Source organism: Pseudopipra pipra, chromosome 5, assembly GCF_036250125.1.
Source record: "Pseudopipra pipra isolate bDixPip1 chromosome 5, bDixPip1.hap1, whole genome shotgun sequence".
In the NCBI taxonomy this organism is placed as follows: domain Eukaryota; kingdom Metazoa; phylum Chordata; class Aves; order Passeriformes; family Pipridae; genus Pseudopipra; species Pseudopipra pipra.
In genome coordinates, this window is record NC_087553.1 from 18,195,648 (window position 1) to 18,220,228 (window position 24,581).

The following is a 24,581-nucleotide window of genomic DNA, read 5'->3' on the forward strand; positions in this document are numbered from 1 at the left end:
GAGTAGAAGCAGCAGCGTGATTTAAGGGTTGTTTTTTCCCCGAGATAAAAGGAGAAAGTATTTTGAGGTAGTCCCACAGATCTCACCAGTACAAGCACTGTCTGCTCAGGGATGTCTCGGACACAGTGCTCTTTGATTACTCTCCTGTAATTTTGCTCTCTATGCAGCAGTGGCCAAAGAGCTCTGCCAAACCTGTTTGCAATTTCTCCCCTCCTTTTCTAGGTTCTTTTCTAACTGGAAGTGCCTACGGGGATGTTTTGGGTTCTGTATTGCAGAAGTTTTCTAAGGCACAGCATGCCCACCTTCCTGCATCTTTGTCAAGCCTTATCTAATCCTTTTAGTAAACAACCTCCCGCTTGCAGAAGGCTGTAAATACAAGCTCTTAGGCCGCTGTGTGGGGCTGTGTGGGGCTGAATCGGGGCTCTGTGTGATATGTACATGCCCACACAAGCATCCCCGATCCCTGGAAGTGTTCAAGGCCAGGCTGGATGGGGCTCTGAGCAATCTGGTCTAGTGGAAGTGTCCCTGCCTATGGCAAAGGGGTTGCAACTAGAGGATCATTAAGGTCCCTTCCAACACAAGCCATTCTGTGATTCTATTAAAGCCTTTCCTAAATGAGAGTTCCTTGGATGTATGTGTATGTACAGTAGTAAAAAGATGAATTTAGGCAATTGCTGCGAACGTTTCCTTTGGTTCTCTTGTGCTAGTGATGATGTTTGTTTACACCTGGATCCCAGAGGGAATGTCTCCTTTGACCAGGTCTGCAACAGCATGAAGGTGTTGATGAAAACAAATGCAATGGGCAAATGAGAATGTATTCCTGGAGCCAAGGAGCAGAGAGCAAGCTTTGTGGCTCTCTTGTTAGGTTTAAAAGTACTGCCAAGGAGAAGGGAGACTGCTGCTGAGATTACGGAGACTCAGGTAAACTGGGGGCAATCTGTCTTGTTTGGGAATAGATTTTAATGCAGCAGGTGGCAGTTGGTGGACCTCTAGGTGAGTTGATGAAGTCTGTGTCCATTGGTGTCCTTGCTCAGCTGTGAAGGATAGCAAACCCATACACCTTGTCCTTGTAGGCCATGTAAGTAGCAGTGGAATCCACAGTTTACCAGTGGAATGACAACAGCTAAGGATGAAATTACTTGCATGTGCTAATTAAATCTTTCTTTATAATGCAGTAAGCAAAATATTGGGGATTCGGGATGGGTTGATTTCTCTGGGCTTCTGGATTCCAACACTACTCAGAGAACTCCTATACTGGGACACCTATATCCTTACTCTTTTTCCCATTTGTCAGGTGGGAATAGTTTCTAGAAACTCACTCATCCACCACAGGGTGTGTGGCAGAGAAAAGCAACGTTGGGCTGACAAAAGCTGGTGTTTGCCGGCAGTGAGTGCCAGAGATGACAAAGCGATTGGGCTACGGCCGACTGCGCTATTCAGCCGGAAGGATGGGAGTATCTGAGAGGCAGTTTCATCGGGACTGGCGCAACTATCCATTCACCTTCAGTCTCCTGGCCCTCTGCTGTAACTCCTGCACCCTTCTGGGAATATTAATGTTTCATTTCTTCCAGTCAGAAGCAGGTTCATCCCAGGACTGTTTGTCAAGGCATGGCAACAAGTAGGGCAGACGACAACAAGCAGCGGCGGTTCTTCCTGTTGAATGCAAAGGAGCTGTTCCGTGAGGACAGAGCCAAAGGTGGGAGCCCTGCCTGTGAGAGCAGGAATGCGTCAGCAGGAGTGAGCTGTGAATCAGTGCACGCCTCCTAAACGTCAGGTGAGTGCGTGTGCAGGGCCGGGAGAGCCTCTGCTGGACAGAGCTTTGTTTCTGTGCTCATCTGTGGTGCCATCTGGGGCTACGGGAGCTCTCAGGCCAACTTTTAAAGATTGTCTTGGCTCTGTGTGCTCAGACTGCATCAGGGCTGGTTTCTCTGAGGGAAAGAGGAAGGGCAACGTGGAGCCATGGCCCCAACAAGCTGAGTGCCAGCCTGATTATGAGGGAATCTGGCCTTTGCTCCCAGATGGCAAAAAACAGATTGCTTTATGTGTCTGGTTCCACTGTACTTTGCCATCTGCTTTGGCCACTGTTTTGCTCTCCATTGGATGAGGATCTCTGCCTATCTTCTGCAACTTTATTGACTGCAATTTTCTCAACTGCCTTCACTTCTTAGGAAGGGAGCAGGGAGTTGTTTTGGAGAGACAAGAACTAGGTTTGCCGACTCTTTTATTTGCTCTTTTTCTCCTAGTTCCACAGTTTTTACCTCAATTTGCCTGTTCGACCTCAAACGTGCAGGGCCATTTTTAATGTCCCCAGTCCGTTTTCTTTGCTCCAGCCTTTGTGGTAGCTTGTCTCCAGGACTGGAGAAGGAGCCAGTATTTTCTGTGCTAACAAAGTGAGCATTGTAATGCAGTTGCAGAGTGGGTGGATGTGATTGCCGACAGACAGATGTATTCCTTCTGCTAGGGTGTGGATTAAGGCTCAAGGTGACTTTGTTCCTGCATAAATTCACTAACTTTCCCTGGGGAACTGAAGGGGCAGGGTTGCAAGGGGAGAATTATGATAAATGAAAGTGTCAGAAGGAAATGCACTTACATAGCCTGTGCTACCAAAGCATAAATGTGTGCTCTGTGAGGAGCTTTCAATGTAGCTTAAGGTACCACTCCGTGGGTTAAGAAAACCCAGGACGCTGTTTAGCTGGGAATTTGAGCTTGGCTCCCTGCAGGCTGCTCTCCCACTATAATTGCCTGGTTAAGTGGATTAGTGAGCAGCAGCATGGCTTGTTTGGGGTTAGGCAGGCACTGAGGGAGCGAGGAGGGCCCCGTTCCTCACAAGAGGATGAGACACAGGCAGTGTTTGCTGCAGGAAACAGTGCTGCTCTCTACCAGTCAGACTTGTTTGATGCTGAAAGCTGTGGCTGACGGTCGGGTTGTCATTGCGGGAGCTCATTGGGAAGGGTCCCATGGAAACAGTTCCTTTCAGAGCTATCACTTGTCCTTATCTGCCGCGAGGTGGGTATGGTGACAGCAAATCACATCTTGGGACACTTCTTCTCTGCCTTTGTTGCCATGGGAATCAGTGTCTCATGCAGCTTTGTCTTCTGTGAAAAAAGAGAAGTATTGTTACCTCCCCTGGCTTGCCCACCAAAATGTGCTGAGGATGAGAGGGGGGTTGTGGTTAGCCACAGAGCGCCTGGAGCAAACCTTCGTGTCAGGGACAAGACTGTGAGGCTTGGCTTAAAATCTCTCCTGGCCATGCAGGTCCCTCTGCAGTAGTTGCCACACCTGTGCTACGGGGGGGGGGGGGGGGGAGAGATGCAGAGCACAAAGCAGAGAGGCACGCTGGCCCAGGTGGCCCTGTTCCACTCACCCTGGGTCTCAGATGCTATCAGACCTTGCCAGAGTAACAGGGTAACCTGCCCTTGCATCCACTTCACAGTCAGGTATAAGAATCTGGGTCATGCAGATGTCTGACATGCCAAAATATGACATCAGTTCAAAAGCCTGACAAGGCCCAGGGATTTGAATGTGGGAACTCAGGTGGGGTCCCCTGCCTTTGGAGGAGTTGAAGGAGAGGGGCAGAGGTGCCCCAGATTCATAGGGAGAGGTGACGTGTTTCATCTCCCTGGGTGACTGAGCAGCCCCTGGGAGGGATGTGGGAAGCACTCAGCTGGCCTTTCACAACCAGGAGGCGAAGGCCCTGTGGAGCCACTGAAGGGACTTAAGGAGTTCCCAAGGAGCAGGACCCCAGTTGGGTTCCTAATCCAGCATCTGCATCTCTCCTGTGCTTCAGCTCACTTGATCAAGCCCATTTGAGTGTGGCAGGAAGCTCCTGTGTCTGTACCATATGTCTCATCCCTTCCTCCCAGCCCACGATAGATTGTAACTGATCTCTATTTCAGTTACATTTCTTGAATGGATTCCGATAACCAATTAAAAGGTGTCTATCTGCCCAAAACTCCTACGAAATACAGCAGTGTTATTTCCCCAGTACTGAGGAACTGAGTCAGAGGGAGGCTAAATGACACACTGAGGTTACCCAAAGAGGCTGAGCGCTGCTGGGAACTGAATCTGAAAGTTCCTCTCCCCATTGCCAGAGCCCTTGCCTTCTTCCACTGTGGCACTGGATGTGGGGCATCGCCCTGCTCTGCCCCTGGCCTTTCCTCTCAGCCTGGGCCCTTGGACTCTTGAAATGAGCCATAAATACAATCAACGTCTTTCATGAGGAAGACTGATTTATCTCAAGCCCCAAATTTTGGCATTGAAATTAAAGTAGAATTTGAACTAGTCTGTGCAAATAACTCCACAATTACAATCCAGTGCTTTTGCTTAGATGTTGATGTTTGGACTGCTTCATGCTATGCAAAGAGTCTTTTTCATGTTCAGTTATTCAAACTAGAAGTGGTTAAATGTAGAAATAGAAATGAGAAACATGGAAGTCTGAAGCAGCAGGAAAATGGCATAGGAGTTTAACCTGGGATGGAAAGAAAACATACAATTCTCTCAAAAATGTGTGCAAGTGCTGTGCTTTTAAATATAAAAATATATCTGTGTAATAAGCTGTTTTAAGTGAGTCATTCAGAAATGCAAGAAGTTTCACTTTCTGGTTGAAGAGATGCATGTTTCTGTGTTTATCTTTTTGCATATGTATGAGTATATACACATATATAAATACATGAAATGATCATACTGTTGTAGCTTGAACAGTTTTTCTGTATTTCTTTCTCTTCAAATAGTGTTGATTATTCTTTGAGGATATTCATACCAAAACCCACTTTAACTCGTGCACTGCTAATTTAAGAGAAATGGGCTTCAATTACAGCTTGAAGCTGTTTTTGTTGCCTTTGACCTCTGCTTGTGAAAGGCCTTCTTGGAAGTAGTGGAGAATATTGAAATAAAATGATGGGATAAAAACAATGAATAATAGAGGGTGGGCAACTACTGAGTCACCATGAAATACTGCCAATGGAACTTGCTGAGCTCCAACTCAGCTCAATCTGGCTACCTATGTATCATTGCTGAGTTCTTCGAAATGTGCCACCACAGACGGCTGATGCAGCCAGCTAACCACAGGGAAATGGTACAACTTCAAAGCTCTGGGAATAATAAAAGTCATGTCTGCCACTGTCTGCTTACTCACCCTTGAAACGAGCCAGTATGAAAGCAGCAGAGAGCAATTTAGGCTCACAAACAAAATGACTCGTAGGCTGTGATGTGTTAGAAATTAGTCATGTTTCGGTCTGCTCTTCTGATTTTACTCAGAGACTGTCTGCAGTGCCTCGGCCTCTGCCTGCTGTCCTGGACGTCGGGCAAGGCAGGAGAGTCAGGGCATGATGGGGGCAGAGGGGGTCCTCTGGGAAGGAAAATTGAGCCCTCTGAACTGTTCCACCATGCATGAGGAGCACACAGACCAGCCAGCATGGACATGCCAGGGCCTCTGGCCAGTGATTTGCATGGCAAGCTGCTGCTGAGGGCTGGGATTTGCTGTCGAGCAGGAGTGATGGAGGTTGGGAAGCGTGTCAGATGTGGCGTTTGAAGGCACAAAGGATGCTTTATTGGCATGGGGCTTCTCATTCAGTGCCTTCCCCAGCATGGACACCTCCTCAAGGAGGTCTTTTACCTTTGCCAGAAGAAAGGAGGGGAAGGTTGCCCCATTGTTCTCAAGCTTAGAAACTGCTTCCCCTCCCTGAAACTGTGGGGCCAGTGAGGGGCTGCTTTGGTGGTGTTTTTCTTTCATGAGTCTGGAGTGGGTTAGCTTGGTTTTCAAACACCTTCCTCCACTCCAGCCTTTCCCTTATTGTACAGCCATATACTTCTGCTGGCAGGCAGTAAACCAGCAGTTAAAACCAAATCACTTTCCGGTGGGCTCTGTGAGCCCCCTGTTACCCCTCCCCACTGCCTGGGGCTCAGCCCTACCATGCTGCTTTTGAGGACAGGCCTACAGTGGCACATCCACCACGGCCTCAGAGTTTGCTGGAAGTGGGCACTTGCTGGCTGCTGTGCCCAGAGCCCTGCCCGGAGCAGCATGTTTACCCCAGTGAGCTGCAGACACCATGGGGTAAACCTTGGTGTTTGTTCCAGGCCCTTTGTTCCACTTTTTCTTTCCTAGGAGCCCATGAAAGCTGCTGCTATTTCTACTCACTGTCCACAAGAGTGGAAACCCCATGTGGACACCCATCACACGTGGGATACCAGCAGTAGTGCGAGCTTTGGTGGGAAACAGCTGAGAGAAATGAGCCTGAGGGTGCAGTGCCATGTAGAGGTGGCAACTCTTTGTCTTTGCCCTCCAAAACAAGGTTCCCAGTGCACGGGAGGGAACAACAACGCTGCAGTGGTGCTGGTGCCACGCTGGGAATGTAAAGGGCCTGAGCGGTGGGTGGGTTGATTTGAGGGATGTGCAGTGATGTATTTTCCCATGTTCTCTGGGTGTCTGGGGTTGTAAAGCTGAGATTGCCAGGCACTGCTGGGGCCCAGTTCTTATCTATCAATTTTTCTTTCTGCCCAGTACCAGGTCACAGGGGATGCAACTGGAGTGGTGGCATGGCAGAGCCTGCCTGGTGTATTCCCCTGGCACACCTGCCAACAGATCCCACCTACAGGCTCACAGCCATTAGGGCAAGAAAACCTGGACTGGCTCCTGTCTTTCAAATAAGAGCTAAGCAATACTGACAAATCTGAGCAGAAGATCAATCCTGGTGCACTGGCTGCATTTAATACATGAAAGGCCATCTTGCAGGTGAGGGCAGCTCCCCACCGTGGGGGCCTGCAAAGAGACCCCCTCTGAAGCACAGTCCCAGAGATCCATGTTAGGTTTGGGCTGCTTTAATGTTTAACAGGCACAGGTGCACCTCCACAGAGCAGGTAGTGGAGCAGGAGGCTGGTGGTAGTTGTAAGAGAAGGGGTTTTACAGCCCGTGCTGCAGGCACTTTTTGAAATATTAATATCACATCATCTTGTTTTTACTTTTCTGAAGTGGTAAAGCCCAACTCGAGCAAAAATCTTCCATTGGAGCTAATGACAGTTGCACGTATCAGTCTTTTCAGTGGCTAGGAATTAATACAGAATATTTTATCCCTTAAAATGCTGGGCAAACATTAACTAATCCTCTCAACACCCTTCTGGGATAGGTAAATATTACTTGCTACCAGGTGCAGAAACTAAAGAGGAAAAGTTATGTGATTTGCTTAAAGTCACAGAGGGAATCAGGTGGGGGTAGAGGTGGAGGGAGGGGTTTTATAGCTTGTGCCTGTGCTTGGGCTCACTGCAGGTGCTGCCTCTCAACCATTGTTGTTTTGTAAACTCGGTCGTAGTGGTGGGGAAACGTGCTGGTGTCTCCTTAGCACTACAGGGAGTGAACCAGCCGATGTGTGAGCATCCAGGGTCTGCAAGGAGCACAGACAGAAGGAAGGGCTATTAGGGAGCACATGGCTCTGCAAAAGTGCTCTCACTTTGAAGTCAGTAAAGCTTCAGCCCATCAGCTTCAAGGCAGGACTTAAAACTTGTTACTTCAAGGCTGAGCTTGCCATGGATTTGAGGTGCCCCTCAGGGGGCTTAGCCCTGAGCTGCCTGCCTTTAAAGTGGGTGATAAATGTTGTCTGCAGAGCTGGGCTTGTTATCTTTGGGATTTACATAGCAGATACAGTGGCGGGACAGCCCCGTGTTTGCAGACCTGGAGGGAAAGCTGAGCGCCCACCCCGAGGAGAGGGCTGCGGCTGCTGCCCGGGCTCAGCCTTCCCCAGTGCCGCTGCCCTCGGGTCGGGCCGAGAGTGTCTCTTGGGCAGCAGCGCCCGGTGCTCTGTAGGACATTGCCTCCTCTTTGCGGTTGGGATTTTAAATGGCCTTGTAGAGAAGGGTTTCTCTCGTTGTGCTTAATTGCACAACACTAACCTCTCCCTGCTCCCATTCCCATGGCGTGTTGGTTCATCTTCTCTTTGCTTGTTTTCTCATCTCTGACCTGGTCAGGGCTTTAGTTTACAGGTGAGAGATAAAATTCAGTGGAAATGTCTGTGTGTGCAGCCGTTCTCACCTGCAAAGATAAAGGTCATTCTGTGCCTCCAAGTAGTGTTGGGGTTTACCGGGTGTTTACCCATTGGACTGCGACTGCAGCCACTTCAGGGCAGTCGCCATCCATTGGAAAGCCCTTGTTTGTCATTCCCAATCGAGGGTACGAGGTAAGGTCATATAGTCAAGGGCTGTTCCCATGTGACAGGGCTGCTGGAGAAGGCTCCTGTCCCTGCTGCCTTGTGCATGGGCTCTTTTAATTAGAAGAAACATGGTTTATTATTTAAAAGGATATGCTTTGCTGGTCGTTTGTTAGGATCTTGTATCTGAGAGTGCTGCAGTTTGTGAGCCTTAAATAAAGCTGTAGGAAGGACATTGAGCACCTGGGGAAGGGGCTGCTGCAGAACCAGAGCCTATTGTTCTCACCCTGAATTGTGGGGAAGCTCTTTCCCCATGCCGGCTCTTTTACTTGGGAGCCAACTAATACACACGGCGGTTTGTTTCTCCCTCCATCTGTTCCAACTTCAGTTTATTCACGGCTCTGTAGGTATTGTACACTCAGCTGCCTTTTTTTTTTTTTTTTTTTGGATGGGAGAGCCTCCTCTTTTCATGGTTCACTTATTCATTTTGTAGGTCTCTGGCTTCCTTGTCAAGATTTCTCTTTTGTTGTATTAATTGGTCTTAAATCTATAGTCAGGTGCTGCGCGCGTGCTTCCCGTGTACACCTTAACCATCTGCTGTGTTTCATCTCCATGGCACCCGGGCCAAATTCCAGCTCTGGTAATGACATCCTGCCTCCCTGCATTTTCTCTGTGCTTTTAATTGGCTTTAGTTCACGGGGTTTTTTTCCCCTGTTCTAATGTGCACCTCCACTCAGTGGCAAGGAGAGGTGGTCTGGGGTGGTGAGGGGCTCCAGGCTGCTGCACCCACCTGGAGGCAAGATGTCCATCACTGCGAGAAGCCATGACACAACGTGATGACTGGAGAGTGAAATGGGAAAAACGCTGCATTGGAAACCAGATGCACGTTTTCAGCACTGAAAGCAGTTGCGTGACTATTAGAGGCACGCACTGAATTTTGCATTTTCCCAAAGCCTTTTGCAGAACTTTTAGAGGGAGGGAGGGAGTGCTGTTGTCTGCTGTCTGCCCTTCTGTCCAAACATATCAACTGTTGTCCTTGGGGGAGGGCAGAGCAACTCCTGATAACGTTTACCCCGGTCTTAACACTCCTAGATCTTGATACCTGCAGAGTAAAACCCAGACTGCATTGAAGCTCCAGGAGTCTCACTGGTGCTGTCGCCCAGCTTATCTGGCACTTAATAGTGCAAGAGTTGTTAGCTTTACAACCGGGTTTTGGGAGGGCCAGGCTGGTGTCTGTGTTTGGGAATTGCTCTGCGCAGCAAAGCGTTTTCCTGGGAGAGAGCAGGTTCTTGCTACTCTTTTTTCCCTTTGTTGTTGGTGATCGTGTTTTTGGTTTTTTGTTTTGTTGTTTTTTTGTTGTTTTTTTTAATACTGACATCTCATTATAATTTAAGAGATTCTCTGATTCTCAAAACTCACTTAAAAGCGTGGCCTGAATTCTTTATTCACTTTGTCTATTTCTTGCCAGCCTGGAAGCTTGCTCTTCTCTCTGCTAATCCTGTTACTTCTGGTGACAGCCCCAGCCATGGGGGTGAGCCACTGGCAGGGCTCTGTCTCGCCTGTGCTCTCCAATTGGGAGTCCCTGCTCTCACAGCCTGGCTCCAGTTGTCACGCTCAGTGCTATACTGGTGTCTATGGGCATCCAGAGGGTGGGTGGATGGATGGATGGATGTCTGTGTGCACAGCCCCGAGCTGCTGGCACCTATTGAGAAGGTGTGTACCTGCTGGGGATAGCAGCAACACCTTCCTCTTATCCAGGCTTTCACAGCAGGTAAAGTCTTCCTGGTTGCGGACAGGACAATGGCGGAGATTGGGCTGCAGGCAGCCCCTCAAAAAGGAGAGCAACAGTGGACATCATTTTTTGCTTCAGTAGGCAAGACATCCACAGGACTTCAAATTCCTGGTAGTGGTTTTTACTGCTTTGGAAATGCCAAAGGAAGGATTGGAATTGTGGGAGTATTCAAGGGAGTATTGCCACATGGAGTTATGTCGCCTCCTGGTCTTATGTGAACGAGTGGAAGGAATGTCAGGGCTCATGCTTGCAGAAGTCCTCTCACCCTGTTCTGCAGAGACTTTCCCTTGAAACAGCAGTAAGCTGCCTCTGGTCCTTTCCTCTTAGAATCATAGAATTGTTTAAGTTGGAAAATTTCAAGATCATCAAGTGCAACCTAGCACTGCCAAGAGGATAAAGTACTTGTAGCAAAGTCTGCCCTAGCAAACCAGCACAGAACATGTAGGGAGAAAGACCAGTTCTTATCAATGAACAAAGCAGTACAGCTAGCAGTAAAACCATGATCCTTGAATAACCCTGCGAGCCCCAATCCAACAAAGTCCTTGCAATATTATTTATTATTTGTCTGTTGAGGTCTTTGTGAAGATGGTGGCATGCTCAGCAAAGTGTTAGGCATGCACATGTGTGCTTGTGGGAAAGTGTCTGCCCTGAAGTATTTGGAGTCCAAGTGAATGAGACAGGTGGCAGGGGAAAGAAAGGTCTGTGGATCCTGTTTCCTTGGTGAGACATAGGCTGACTGCAGTTCAGATTTGACTAGTATTTGGGAACATGGAGATGTAGGGAGGAGGTTTCTCCAAATGTTTCTTGCTGGGGTGCTTCATGGCACGGTCTTTAGTGCATCTCTGAGTGATTAAATGTCATTGGTAATCTAGTCTTTTACTTGTGAGACTTGGGAATTCAATAGCAAATTTCTGACTCTGAAGTAGTCTTTTAACCACGGTAACATCCTTCATTTACTACAAGGTAAGACTTCTAGATCAGGAATGCTCTGGGTCAGATGTGATTGTTTCAGATGTGTGGGGTGGTTTACCAGTGTAGTGGGTCAGCACTGTGTGTCTCCCTCTGTCCCATAGGTCTGATATCTGTAGCGATGAAACAGTTTGTGAGTGATACCGGATGTATCACTGTTCTCAGTCCTGGGAGAGAGAGAAGTATGGCATAGAAGAAATGAGGGTTTTTAACTCAGTGTCAGAGAAGAAAGTGCTGCCGTGGTGTGAGCATTGCCTCAGGTGGGCAGCATCCTGCCTTCCCACAGAGGTGCTTACAGCAGGGAACAGAGATCCCCCTTGGTTAATGAGTCAGTCAGTGCTCCCTTCCCCTGCCTCTTTCCTTGTTCCCACAGATCAGATCAGCCCTCTGTGCCACAGCCTGTCACCTGATTTATGGGAGCCATAAACTGCAAAGCAGAAAGAAATAAAAATACTAAACACTTAGTTTTTTAAAAGGCCAACAGCACATTGAAGTCTCGGTGATAATTTGCTCATAAAGAAATATTATGCTTCAGATCATAATCCCAGGCTGCAGATGGAGGCTGAGGTCTGGCCTGAGTCTCTCACACTTAGGCTGTAAAAGGAAGGGAATGGGATGAAAAAAAACACATAGCATGTGGGGATTAGGCTTGGCTGTCTTGCTGTCCATCAGCTCTGGTGCCTGGGAGGTCTTGTGGAGAAGGGCTGATGTTCTCCAGAAAAAAAACTTGTTCTCTGTTACAGGGACAGCAGGCTCATGGAGGGGTGGGAGGCAAGAAGGGAGGAGAACATAAAAATGCATGAACAGCAGTCAAACAACTGAGATTTATAGTCTGTGTGCAAGTGCCCAAATTGGTGAGTTGAGGGCTGTTCCCCTCGGACTGAGCAGGGGGTCTCACCTACTCTATCCATAATATTGTTGGCCTGGCCAGCCAAATGCTTGTTGATGCTGCTTGGGCAGCAGTTGCCTTTAATAATTGTTGTTGAACACTGGGTTTTGCTCAATGCAGGTGGGTGTCTCTGTTTCCAGAGGTGAAAACCAGCCCCCAGCCAGCAAGAGCAGAGAAGCAGGTAGGTACACGAGCAGGTTAGACCTTAGGTGGTGTCAGTGTTTGACTGACAGTCCCAGCTGCCCCAGGCAGGGGGTTGTTCTGGGTGGATAAAATTCCTTTCTGGCTTGGTTTCCTGATACAAACACTGTCTGTGGCTATTTACCTACTTGCTTGCACTGGGGACAGGCACCTGAAGATTAAAAGGAATGCATTTCCCCAAAGGAGATCAAGGATTTCACAGCCAGTTCAGTGCAGATGTATTTTCCCCATCTGATCTTCTCCACCTCACCCTGTCACAAACACCACTGCCACCTCAAACAAATCTTGCTATGATGCTGGTAGGGTTGTGGGAGGGCAGGAAGGCTGTTAGACATGTGTTTGATTTTTCTTTTTTTCCTTCTGTCTTTTCCTGATGTCCTGCTGGCAGGGAGGCTGCTGGCAACAATGTCTTGCTCCCTGAACAACATGGAGTTTGATTGCTTTTCTCAAGTCTTCTTCTTACAAGAAACTCTTCTTTGAAAGAGAACCTTTCTTTCTTAGATACGTATCTGAGATGTGATGTAGGGCTGCTTATAAAGACATGGGAACTGGGAAGAAATTGTCACTTCTGGGTTTTTCCTTAATTTTCTCTCCTTTCCTCTCCTCTAATAATAAAAATGAACAGATATTCCAGGAAGCCCTAACTCTTCTCTAGGATTCATAACATTCATAATGCCTGCTATTCCAGCTCTGTTCCCGGTGCAGCCTTAGTGGTGTTGAATTATCCCCTCCCTTTTGCCTGCTGGCCACACTGCCCCTGACATTGCCCACTATGCTGTTAGTGTTTGCAAGGAGAACACACTGCTCATACTCCACTTGGCATGCCTGTAACTCCCAGTTCCTTTTCTGCCAGGCGACTACTCGGCTGGTCTCTTCCCAGCCCATGCTGATGTCTGTTGTTATTCCTCCCCAGGGCAGAGCTTTGCACTCCCCTTCCTGTGCTTCATGAGGCTGCTGTTGACCCAAAAGCTGAATTTCTCAGGGTTGTTTTGGATCCTCAGTTTGCTGAGAGTATGATCATTCTGCCATGCTACATTTAAAGGGGTTTTATAACTCCTTGAGAACTGCTGAGTTCAGCCTTGCTGCATCTCAAAGGCTTGCTGGCGATCTCTGCAGACACATGTTAATGGTAATCAAAGGGACAGGGTACTGCTTTTCAACAAGGACTTTCTTAATTAAAATAAGAAGGCTTTAACAAAAACAGATCCAAAGCATAAGTAGCCTGGTTGAAAAGGGAATCTGAAGTATTTAACTTCTCCCACAAAGATGCCGCTTGGGAGATTCAGGGGTGGTCCTGGGCTCAGCAGTGCCTGTGCTCTTGTGGCAGGAGATCCTGCACTCCGTATGAAAGCAGGAGAGTTTCAAACACTCTTCATCAACCCCAGAGACACAAGGGCATGAGTCTAGTTCAACTCCCCCTGGGGAAAAAAACATCACTTTTACCTTGTAAATTAATCCAGTCAAGACTGTTCCCTCCTCTGCAGCCCTTTACAGTGTTGAATACTGTAGGAGAAACTTCTCCAGGAGAGAGGATTCACTAGCTATTTCTCCTCTTGTTAGAATAGGCAGTTCATTTTCTTGGATAAATCAAAACTTTCAGAACATCTGGCTGCCCTCATCTTTCCCTTAGTGTTTCCTGAAATGTTTAACAGCATCCTCTTTGCCTGTATCCCAGACACTGAGTTCCTGTTTGCAGTCAAGGTTTCTCTTTGCTTCTCCTCAATCACTGATAAGCAGGGGAAAAAAATGATCATGATGGCCAAAATGCACCATTTCTTGTGGTAAGTGGCTGCAGAAGTGAAACTTTGTTCCTTTCACTAATTGTATTTTCTTCTGCAAACATGAGGGAGAAGTGATGCTTTCTCCCACCAGACAATAAGTACTTGGAAATGTCGTAAATGTTTAGTGATGTCTTTTAACAGCACACAGAAAGAAATCAGCTCTGAACTTCATTCCTCCCAGACCCTGTCTTTCATTAAGAGGTGGTAGGTGATGTGTCTGTGCAGGTTTGGCAATAGACACTGGTACTATCTGAATAGCAATGAACATCTCACTTCTAATAGGGCTGAAATAGTGGTCCTTTGTGGGTCAGTGTAAGCAATAGCAGCATGTTCTTAACAGGTGCCAGAAGTGGTTGATAAATCACTAATCTCTCCAACAAAATGTTCAAAAATGAAGAATGTTTCCAGGAACTTTACTTGGATGTTGTAAACTCTGACTTTCATGGAGCACAGGTATTTACAAGGAATAATCTACAGATACTGTTCATTATAAAGTATATAAATAAAACCACTTGAAACAACAGAACTATATGCTCTCTGGACACCTGCAGGTTTGGATAAGCAAGCAAGCAAGCACACCTGTGCATTGTCCTGTAAATCAGTGTAGGTTTGTCTCTTGGCTACCAGGTCCAAGGCTGTTACCCATGCTGGTTTGGGCAGTAGCTGTATAGCGGATGAAACCTGTTTGGCTCTTTTGCTTGTGAGCCTGCAGAGAAGCTGAGGATAGCAGAATATGTTTGGCTCCTCTGCTGGGGGGGAGGCAGCTGTAATTGCTGTGTAACCTCTTCTCAGTGGGTAACTTGATCACTGCAACAGGCGTACGCCAGGGTAAGTGGTGGTGATCCCAGGCCAGCTAGGATTTAAAGCATGCCACCTGCTCAGCAACTCCTTTTCTTTGATTTTGTTTCTGGTGCCATCCTGCCCAGTGATACCTTTGAAAGACTGCATTTGCAGCTTCATCTGTCAGCACTTCTCTCCCAGGGCTCATCAGCAACAAGCTCTCACCTTCCTGAGCGCTTTGGTTCATAAGACCCTCCTTTCCTGTGTCTTTCTTGTGAGTCATCTGAATTTACCCTTGCTGTGTCCAGTGGGGCAGGTTTTCTGTGCTCCATGTCTGCCAGGGTTGCTCTTCTCTTCTCTGCCTCCAAAGGAAAGGCCCTTCAGGAGCAGCGGTCAGCACAGCAGCCAGTGGATAGAAAATCATTCCTGGGAACTTCTGGTTTCTTTTGGAGGTGAGCTGGCTTTGTTTGTGTAGGCTTAATGGCCTGACAAGAGACGGTCTGCGGGAACTGCAGCAGTCCCCCTGCATATAACTCCTGCTTCTGGGAGAAACAGCCCTGCTGCTCTCATCTGATGCTACGGTGCAGTGCTGACTCTGTTCCCCATCCCCGCTTGTCCAGCAGCAAAGCGATTAATTTTCCAAGTGACATCGTCGATTGAACCCTTTAAATTGGGGCACTAGAGATGTAATTTAGATTAAGCTAAGGTTCCAGCTGCAGGGGAGACACTTAAAACATGCAGTGCAATTCTGCCTTCTTCGTAGAGCATTTCCTTCTAAGCCTGGAGACCCTTTCAGGCGCTACTGGGGTGCAAAACTCTTTTGTTGCAAGAGGAGGGAGCCTGATGGAGATGGGCACAGTAGCTGAGCAGAGCTGGCTCCTCAGGCACCAGGTGGTGAATTAACCCTATCTCATGACCCAAAGTGGTGCAGTGGATGTCTCTGAGCAGATGGGGCAGGGAATGCCTTCTCTCAATGTCTCTTTTATTCCTAGGAAACCTCGCAATATGCTTTTCAAATCCGCTGTTCCAGAAGAGCAACTAAGCACGTGCTGAACTTTGATCAAGCCAATGTTGGTGTTAATAAGTTACAAACTAACCCAAGTACTCTGCAGGAGCCGAAGGCAGCCTGGGGGAAGTTCTCTGCTTTTCCGTAAGAAGCACCTTGTTACAGTCCCTTCTGTTCCCATCAGCTTCATTAACTCAGGCAGCCCCTCCAAGCTTGGATGCCAAAACAGCTCTTGTATTAGCTCAGCTCTGGGCTGATGCAGCCAGTTCTCCAGCTGCTGGAATGCCACTCTGCAGGAACACCAGCTTGGTGCTGGCCTGGAGAGCAGAGGTGCCATGTCCCCGTTTGCTGGGGGAAACAGGGAAATGTCATGGAAGAGGCATGCAGAGAGGCCAGGAGCTCTGCTGTTAACCTCCTGCCCAACTCCGGTCTTTCCTCTTTCTTTGACTTTTTGCAAGATGAAGGCCTTTTGCTTATATCTGGCTTTTTGCTTATCTGCTCTCACAGTCTCCTCTTATTCAATGGCTTTGGGAAAGACTGCCTTGCTTCTGCAACTTAGATGTTACTGGAAATCTCTTGTCCACTGAGCTCAATGTGATTCCTGCTTAGGAAGCACCAATATACTTTACAAGAGCTGCTGATGCTTCACTCTGAAGCAGAAAAACTCAAAGAAGGAAGTGATGCTGTTTATATTTGTGGTTTCTACCTTTTTTTTTTTTTTAAAGTAGGAATTTTACAGTTTTCTTTAGCAAAAATGTATTGCTGAAGAAAGTTTGTCTGGAGACCTCCTTGTTGGTGGCCATAGAAGCTTTTTTGCAAAAACTACTTAGAATTTTTTTGAAATATAGCAAATACAATGAAAAAATGGGAAGAAAAACTGAACTTTGGGTAGCGTCTTCCTCTTTAATGGGACTCCTTAGTACCAGCACCAGTTTTCCTAGCACAAAACTGAGAAATTGACTCTTTATTAGTATGTTGCCTCCTCACCATCCCTGTCCCTTATTGACACCCTCAGGCTCCATCAGCAGCATCCATACAGTAAGTTTCCTTATGCTTGTTCCTGGACTCTGTTGTTCTCTGTGCCAGAGCTCCCAGCACTGCTGTCCTGACAGTGGAGCAGGCACATGGGGGCTCCTTTGTAGTCCTAGGTGTCATTCCTCAAGAACAAGCTTTTCCCTGGGATTTGGATCTTACCTTTCTTTCTTTGCTTATGCCCCATTTGTCGTATTGTTTGAATGAGACCCACCTTGCAGGTGTTCCTGTGCATGGCTAAGATTGGATGTGTGAGCAGTGCTGGCAGAGAGCTGAGAGACAGCTGAGGGGAGACAAGGCAGGGATGGCACGAGCCAGTGCGCTGAGTCCAGGTGAGTAGTACCTCTCTTTGGGTCTCTCGCTGGATATGGTCCAGCTACAGCTGCTGTGGGATCAGGCAGTGCTGTAGTCCTTTGGGCAAGGGCGCGGGAATCATGGGGACACCCTCCTCCCCGCACTGGAGGGACCTGGCTTTCCCCTTCTTCTCTCTGTCCTGGTCATTCCAATGGCAGTGTGGAGTGACAGTGGGAGGAGAGCTGAGCAGTGTGCTGCAGCTGGGGACTGACCCCTTGGGAGGGCTTGGCAATTACAGCTCTGCCCTGAAACAAGGCAATCTGGGTCCTGCCACCAGCCCCGCAGGACTTGAGAGGCTGCAATGCTGCAGCCACAGACGTGGCTAGGACGAGGGTGCCACAGCCACCACTCGACAAAGCAGTGGAGGTTTGGCAGAGGTGTCTGTGCTGCTCCTAAGGCTGGGTGGGATACGGGTGGCACGATGGGTGCTCAGTGCATCCCAAAGTCTGTACTGCCAGATCTGCTCCCTCATGCAGCTTAGCCAGGCTCACCAGCCTTTGATCAGCGTTGGGAGGTGTTAGGGCAGCCCTCACAACCCCTCTGCAGGACCCAGTGACCATTCCCCACCTCTCAAAGACATCACAGGATCAGTCTCTGGAGGGAACAAGAGGCAGTCAGGAAGGGGCTGCTGGATTCCCCGTGGGCGTGGAGAAACACCCGTGCCCCTGTTGCTCTATCTGCAGTGCTCCACAGGCCCCTGCTCCCTACCTGCCCCCTGGGGCAGGAGGAGCGCAGGCCCGTGGGCCAGACGGGCACGTACAGCAGGGCCACTTCTCACATACGAGGGCTCCCTTCAACAAAGCCGTGTCTGTCCTGCTCCCACTATTTCTGCCTATGCGGTTGGGGACTGGGGGGGTGGAGGAGCACAAAGGACCCCAGACAATAGGGCGAGCGGGAGCATTCCTCACACCCATGGCGGCAGGCAAATGGGCTTTGTCTCCAGCCGATGCCTCCCTCCGTTCGGGGGGCAGTCGCTGCCGTCCGTCCTTCCCTGCTCCTTTGTTCCCGCTCTGCTGCCAGGGGTGAGACAGGCAGGTGAGCGGCGCGCAAGGCAGGGGGCTGGCAACGTGCGGCGGCGGCCGCATATTAATGGATTTCTCCAGCCTGTCGCTGGGTGTTTGACTTGATTCATGAGACTCCTCCGTCGGATGCGGCCGGCAGGGAGAGAGAGCAGGGAGACAGCTATTGTCTGCCAGGCCTGGGGCCCTGCCGGTGCTGCTCCGGTGGCTGCCACCGCCGCCCCCAGCCGCAAAAAGCACTTTGCACCTTTGCCCCGATGTCCTTCCCACTCGGGGTGTCCGTCTGTCCAGGGTGGTGCGAGGTGGGACCGTCTGGTACCTGCACACCATGCGTGTTCCTGCGGTGTGAAGCTGCGCTGGGAAGGCAGGCAGGCAGGCATCAGGCAGCTTCCCAAACACAACCCCTCGGAGTGCAAGAGCATCGCACTCCAGTCTCAACGGGCTGGGCTGCTCACTGCTTGTGCAGCTGGAAAAGCTTTCACCCAGTGTCTTAGTGACACCAGGAAAAAGCTTCTGATGCCTTTTTTTTTTTTTTTTTTTTTTTTTTTTTTTTTTTATTGCAGCTGTAGATTTTACACTACATTTTATGCTTGGCTATAATTTTGAAACAAAACAAATAGGCAGCTGGTGGACAGGTATCAACCAGGCAGCGATCAGCTTCTATCTTGAAAAGCCTGATTCAGGTACAGCATTTGATAATGCTCTTTGTGGGAAGGGCGTGGATAATAATAGCAGAGAAGGAAAACAAACTGGATGGAGCGCACTCCATCATGCTGACAAAGACCTGGATTGTACATGCCGGAGTGCAAATAGGATTGTTTGCATATTCAGCTGACTCTATCTTCCCTTTTGCCCATCCCTGAACGTCGGTGGTGCCTGAGCTCCTTGGGGAGCTGTTTGAGTTGGGGGGACAAATGTGTGTGGGGGAGGGTGGTAAAGGAGCATGTGGAGGAGGAATGAGAGCAGAGAGGGTGCTGCTTTCAGGAGCTACAACAGAAAAGGGCTAGCTGGTGGGCAAAATGCTCCGGGGATAGAGTTTATCGGACTGAATATAGGAAGCTACAGATGAGCTTGTCTGTCAGGCTTCCTTTTGTATCCCTGACATGCAGTTCATCTCACTCTGCAGAGCAAAATAAAGGTCCCAGGTTTGATTTTTTTTTTCTTTCTTTTTCTCAGCTGTCAAGGAATAAAACTGAACTGAGGGGGAAAGGAGCATTTATTCCCAGCAGGAAAAGAGAGGAACGCTGAAATGAAGGATTTTCTCCAATTATAGCACTCCTCAGGCAGCAAACCCACCTCTGGGTTTCCAGCAAACCTACCAGGCCTACAAACCAAACCAATCAAGTAATGTCAAGGTGTATTTACTCTCCTAGTAACCTGCTGACCCATTCCCTGTCTGTACCATGCTAGTGGCTCACAAGGATGCACCCCGGTGCTGTGTGCTGGGAAGGGGCACAGCTGTGAGCCCAGGTGGGGCAAGGTGACTGAATGGCTCCCAACTCCTGCTCTCCATCCATCATAGCATGGAAAGGGGGTGCTGAAGAGGAGCCTGTGTTGGAACAGTGGTGCTTGGGGACTGTGCCTGTCCTTTGTGCTGGCTGCTCTCAACGAGGCAGAAAATTAATTGTAAAGAGGAACTCTCACACACCTGCCTGCAGCTGAAGAGCAGCTTGTGTCAGAGATCACCTAGACTTGACTGCTGTCAAATATTGGCTGCAAGTGAGATGGATTTCCTGAATGCTGTGTTTTACTTGGTGACATATCCTAAACCTTTGGGAAGAGCTTTTTCAAATAAGCTTTTCTCAAGTTTTTTGCAGATGTCTTTTTTTTTCTTTCTTTCTTCTTATAAAGAGTATTAGGCTATCGCAGCACTGGAAATGCTGATAAATTGGTGTAAAAGTCTTGTCTGCTATTCCTTTCCCTATCTAATGTTCATCTCTGCACTGTCCTCAGAGCATGTCCTGCCCACAGTTCCTCTGTTAACTTGTCCCTGCTCATAACACCCTGCACAAAACCCACAACTGGGCTCTTTTTGGTCTGATTAAAATCATGCTGTGCAATAGGAAATACAAATTAGCTCTGGCCTTTGGGCTCCTGACAAGTTTCCAGTGCTGCTTTCAGCACCACGCAGATTGTGTAACTCCATCCGTGTGTCCTCCGTGTGGTGACGTCTCCCCCTCCGTCATGAGCTGGGCTGGCTGCCACACATCCAGGTTCAGCTGTTAATACTTCAAGCAGCTTTTAGAACTGAAGGAGGAAGAGAGATTGCCAGCAGCCTTGTGAAATGCGGAAACCAGCTTTTTCTTGCTAGGAGACAGTGTGGGAAGGGGCAAAAAGAGGGTTTTTTCTAGGTAATTCCCCAGATCTTGATGTTTGTGCAAATATCTCCCTGTCTAATGAGCAATTGGGGAGCTCAGCACCAGGACAGCCAATGCTTCAGTACAGGATTAACCTCTGAAGGAAGAGCACAGTAGCATCTTATACAAACTGTGGCTTAAGTTTGCCTGGCCATGAAGCACACAGCACTTTCCTGCCTCCTCCAAGGATTCAAGCCGGGCAACTATGTTGCATCATTTCGGCATTGCTAACAGAAGGGCTCAGGCAGCAGCTACCGTGTCATGTCTTCAACAGAAACCTTTAAGTCTCGGCAACTTCCTCTGAGGATGCTGAAGCAAACACTGTCCAGACCTGCAAGTGAACAAGTTACAAATGACATCTCTGGTTCGAAATGGTGCGTGGGCGCGACGTGGGTGAATGTTCCCTGCCCTGGGTGTTTTCTAAAGGTCTCTGAAGCATGAGGCATGACTGAATGACTTGTGTTTTCTTTAAATGACGAGTGGGTGAATCTTGAATCATTGGTCTGCTTTTATTTTTGTTAGATGTGTGTGGGCTGACAACATGACTCAGTATTTTCTCTGCAGATGCAAAGATTGTACTGCCAATTCTCGGTATGCTTCAGACAGTTTCACACAGAGAACTGGAACGCTTTTTCAGTCCAGAGCTTTGCTTTTCGGCAGTCTTAAGCCTCTTGATGTGAAAATAAATAAGTAATTTTAAAAATGAGTGCTTTGCCAGAATCTGCAAAAATACACCGAAGAAATGGCCAAACATGGGGAAAGTACCTATACCTCAGTGTTTCCCCAATAATTTGTCTGATTTTTTTCATGTTATTCTGGAAATGGCCATTAACATCTGATTTCTCTTTGTGATTCTCCCTAGCCTCAGTTGCTGCTGGGCCATCTCTCTGTCTGCTGAGTATCATCTCTGGTGTTTATTTAACCACCCTTGCCCTGCTGGGTGAGAGCCACCATCCTCGGACTGATGGCTGTGAGTTCTCCCCTCCTCCCAAGAGACAAATAGGTATATTTGTGGGTATCTGTATGTGGTTCAGACAGAAGTTCCAGAAAACGTTCCTTTCTCCCTTCTGGCAACCTCCCTGCCTTGCTCCCCCTTCTTTATCCTTCCTTTATGCCATGTACAGCATATGGCATGTGCTTTGGGAGATATGCAAGGCTAGGCATGGGCTTTGGATGCTTTTATTGTGCAGTGGTGAGTGCTCTCTTCTCCCACATCCTCTTTGCTGATGTGCAGTGTGCTGGTAGTCACGTCCCTGATAAGAATGGCTTTCTTGCTAAGACTCTCATCTATAATCATGGCCCAGCATCTTACTGCCAGCAATAAACCGTTTTTCCCTGCTGATAGCAGCCCTCAGCCCGCCCTGGACCTTGCTGAAGATTTGTGAATGGCTAGAGAATGACAGACTAGTGGATGGAGGATGTTGCAGAGCAAAGGTTGTCTATGAAGATGATGTGACTATAGATTTGCTCTGTAGAGCATGCAGGGTGAAATGAATTCTGTACACTCTGTTTATTTGATTGCTAACTTCTACCACAGAAGAATTTTCACACTCAACCCCTAGCAATGTCCTTGGCTAATGTGACCTGTACTTAGCAGCAGGACCAAACCCCACTATGACCCTGACTCTGTACTGACCCGTACAACAGTGAGCCATACCTGGCCCATATATGCACAAGCATATAATACAAGCATGTATTATAGTGCTAGGGAACTGTATCATCTTTCTATCATTCTAGTTGCTCAGTCCTAAGATTTACTCCCTATTCCTGGCAATTTCTCTACCTTCCACTGCTTACCCATGGCAATCTTTCACCCTAAGCTTAAGGCTGAGCACATCCACCATCCCTACAAACTTCACGGAGAGCCACTTGATATGACTGGCTCAAGTGCTTTTGCAGCTGTATCTCACAATGACAAGAACTGGGTACCAGGCCTTATAATTTCTCCACAATCCTCGCATTATTCAGGAATAATCCTACAATTTAAGCTCTTTTTACTCCACAGCCTAATTCCAGCCTTAAGCACAAGCTATCAGCCAGCACTCCTTGAAACATGAGCAGAAGCATCCTGCTTTACTGAGTACCAGCACTCAGGCTTGCCCTGAGGAGGAAAGAGGTGGTGCTCTTTAGTCCTCAGAATCCCAATCCCTAACCTTGACTTTAGTGTCTGAAGACCTGATGCTCTTTATCTCTGTACCTCTGAGTTCCAGAGCCACTCACCCCTGCCAGCCCCAGCCATGTGTTTCTAAGGTGTTGGCTAGGGTCCAGGCATGGGGATGGAGGCATCCACTGGGACTTGCTGGGTTTAGGGGCTGGAAGTTCTGTTTGTCAGAAGTTGTGCTTGGTGGGGCAGGGCACATATGGTGGAGTTTAGGGAAAGATTATGGTTGGGCACAGCTTGAAGGATCAACTGGCTTACTCCAGCTGCTGAGGGGATGGTAGGCTGGGTGCAACCCAGAGCATGGGGCGAGGGGGAGTGTGACAGTGTCCATACATCAGACAGACACTGATGGTGTGTTCCACTGATCACTCTCCTTTCTTAAGAAAGGCTTCTTTGCTCCTGCCTCCTTACTTCTCACTATGAGCTTTACTTTGCACTCTTAAGATCACAACTTCCTTTTTTCAAAAAAAAATAATATTTTTTTCCTGTAATCAAGGCCTGTGAAGGGAAGCACCCACAGGGTGCTGAGATCAGCCTGCTGCCTCATTCTTTGCACTCTCATGGGTGGGCAGCTTTCTTGTGTGTCAAGTGAAAACTTCCTCACCCAACCCTGTAGTGCTGGACTCACCCTGAGCCAAGCCAGGTCTCCTCCCACGTCCCTCACGTTAGGCAGCCTCACCCCATCTCTTACAGGAATAAGAGTGTGCCTTACCGAGGCTCTCTTGTTTGCAGACACCTCCTGAAACACAACACATGTGCATTTTTATGGCCAATTTGGACAAAGTCATCCCTCCAGATGGTAACTGCAACTTCTAGATAAGACCTGACATGTGACAACCCAAGAAACACCAAATTGAGGAGGGAAGGAAGGAATTGTCCATTTTCAGACGCCAGCGTGGCTACATATACTGACACTGTTGCACAAACACAAACAATTTTATCTGGAACAGTTGCCTCTTGGTAGTTGTTCCATTACCTGTAATTGATTATGCCAGAGCTTGCAGCCTCTATGATCAGAAAGCAACTTCCTCTGTGTGCTTTTGAATCAGATTAATAAAGGGAAACAATATTTCTACTGAGAAAGCCTCTTGGTATGTATTATTTCCTGAAACCCTCAAATTGACATTTGTTACCTTGCTGGTGTTTCTTACCCCTATGAAACTTAACATCAGCGTTTTAGACAACTGATATGTCCGTGGCCACATTTTCAGTTGTTGAAATACTGGGATGTGTTGGGAAACAAAAGAGTACTGAAACGCCCACTAACAATGTCCTGCAGGTCAGAACCTCATGCACTTTCTAAATAGGTCAGGGTTTGGTCCGAGAATCTGGTGTTTCTTGAAGATATCCTTTACATTTCCTTTATATCTCTATTTCATCCTCCATTCAGTCACAGAGCCTGCATGCTGGATTTATTTGTTTTACATTTTTTTGCTGTCCAATTTGCTGCCAAATCATCATCTCATGTTGCTGTCTTATATAAACGTTAACAGTAGCAAGCTTCACAATAACAGCCTGGAAAGGAAACATTTACTTCTGAGCTTTCCCCTGCCAAACAAATGTACAGCGTTTGCTTTTTTTGTGGCTACTGGTTAAGGCCATGGGATATAAAATTATAATGCTGTAGGCAGTGTTAGTCTATTACAGTTATGATCACTGTAACATGCACTTCAACATATTTATTGTTTTGCTTTTAAATTCCTACGTTCAGTGTGGAGGACACGAGTCCCCATTCCCTCACATAATCTCCATAGCTCCTTGAAAGTCTGCAGGAAAAAACCCTCCATTTTTAAGCTCTACTTTCTTGTTCTGGGTGACACATAGTGAAAGCATCGGTGTTACTTTTCTGTCCTGAAAGAAGGGGTGACGGCGTGAAATGTAATAATGATGCAAAAGTACAAACGTATGCAGAGAGCTTGAACAAGAAATAAACGAGTGGAACCCGCAGCTGGGCAGCATGGAAACACTGGCCTGTCCTAAAATCAGACGTGCCTCTACCCCGAGGTCCCTCCGGGAGAAAGCATCCGTGCGTGTCCACCAGCATTCCGTGTGTGGAATTCAGTTTGTGCCTGATGAGTTGGGGACAACACTTTTCAGAAATTGTA

At 48.0% G+C, this 24,581-nt stretch overlaps 1 long non-coding RNA gene across 3 annotated transcripts; it reads left to right on the plus strand.

The window, feature by feature from the left end:
- Positions 1–588: 588 nt before the first annotated feature.
- LOC135414234 (uncharacterized) lies at positions 589–23,559 on the plus strand. Of its 3 annotated transcripts, XR_010430633.1 has the most exons (4): positions 593–1,774; positions 19,135–20,689; positions 21,178–21,285; positions 23,209–23,559. It is a non-coding gene; the product is annotated as an uncharacterized LOC135414234 (long non-coding RNA). The 3 variants fall into 3 exon arrangements; XR_010430631.1 differs by having other exon boundaries at positions 589–1,774; positions 19,135–21,285; XR_010430632.1 differs by lacking the exon at positions 593–1,774 and adding an exon at positions 16,345–16,917 and having other exon boundaries at positions 19,135–21,285.
- The last annotated feature ends 1,022 nt before the right edge of the window (positions 23,560–24,581 follow it).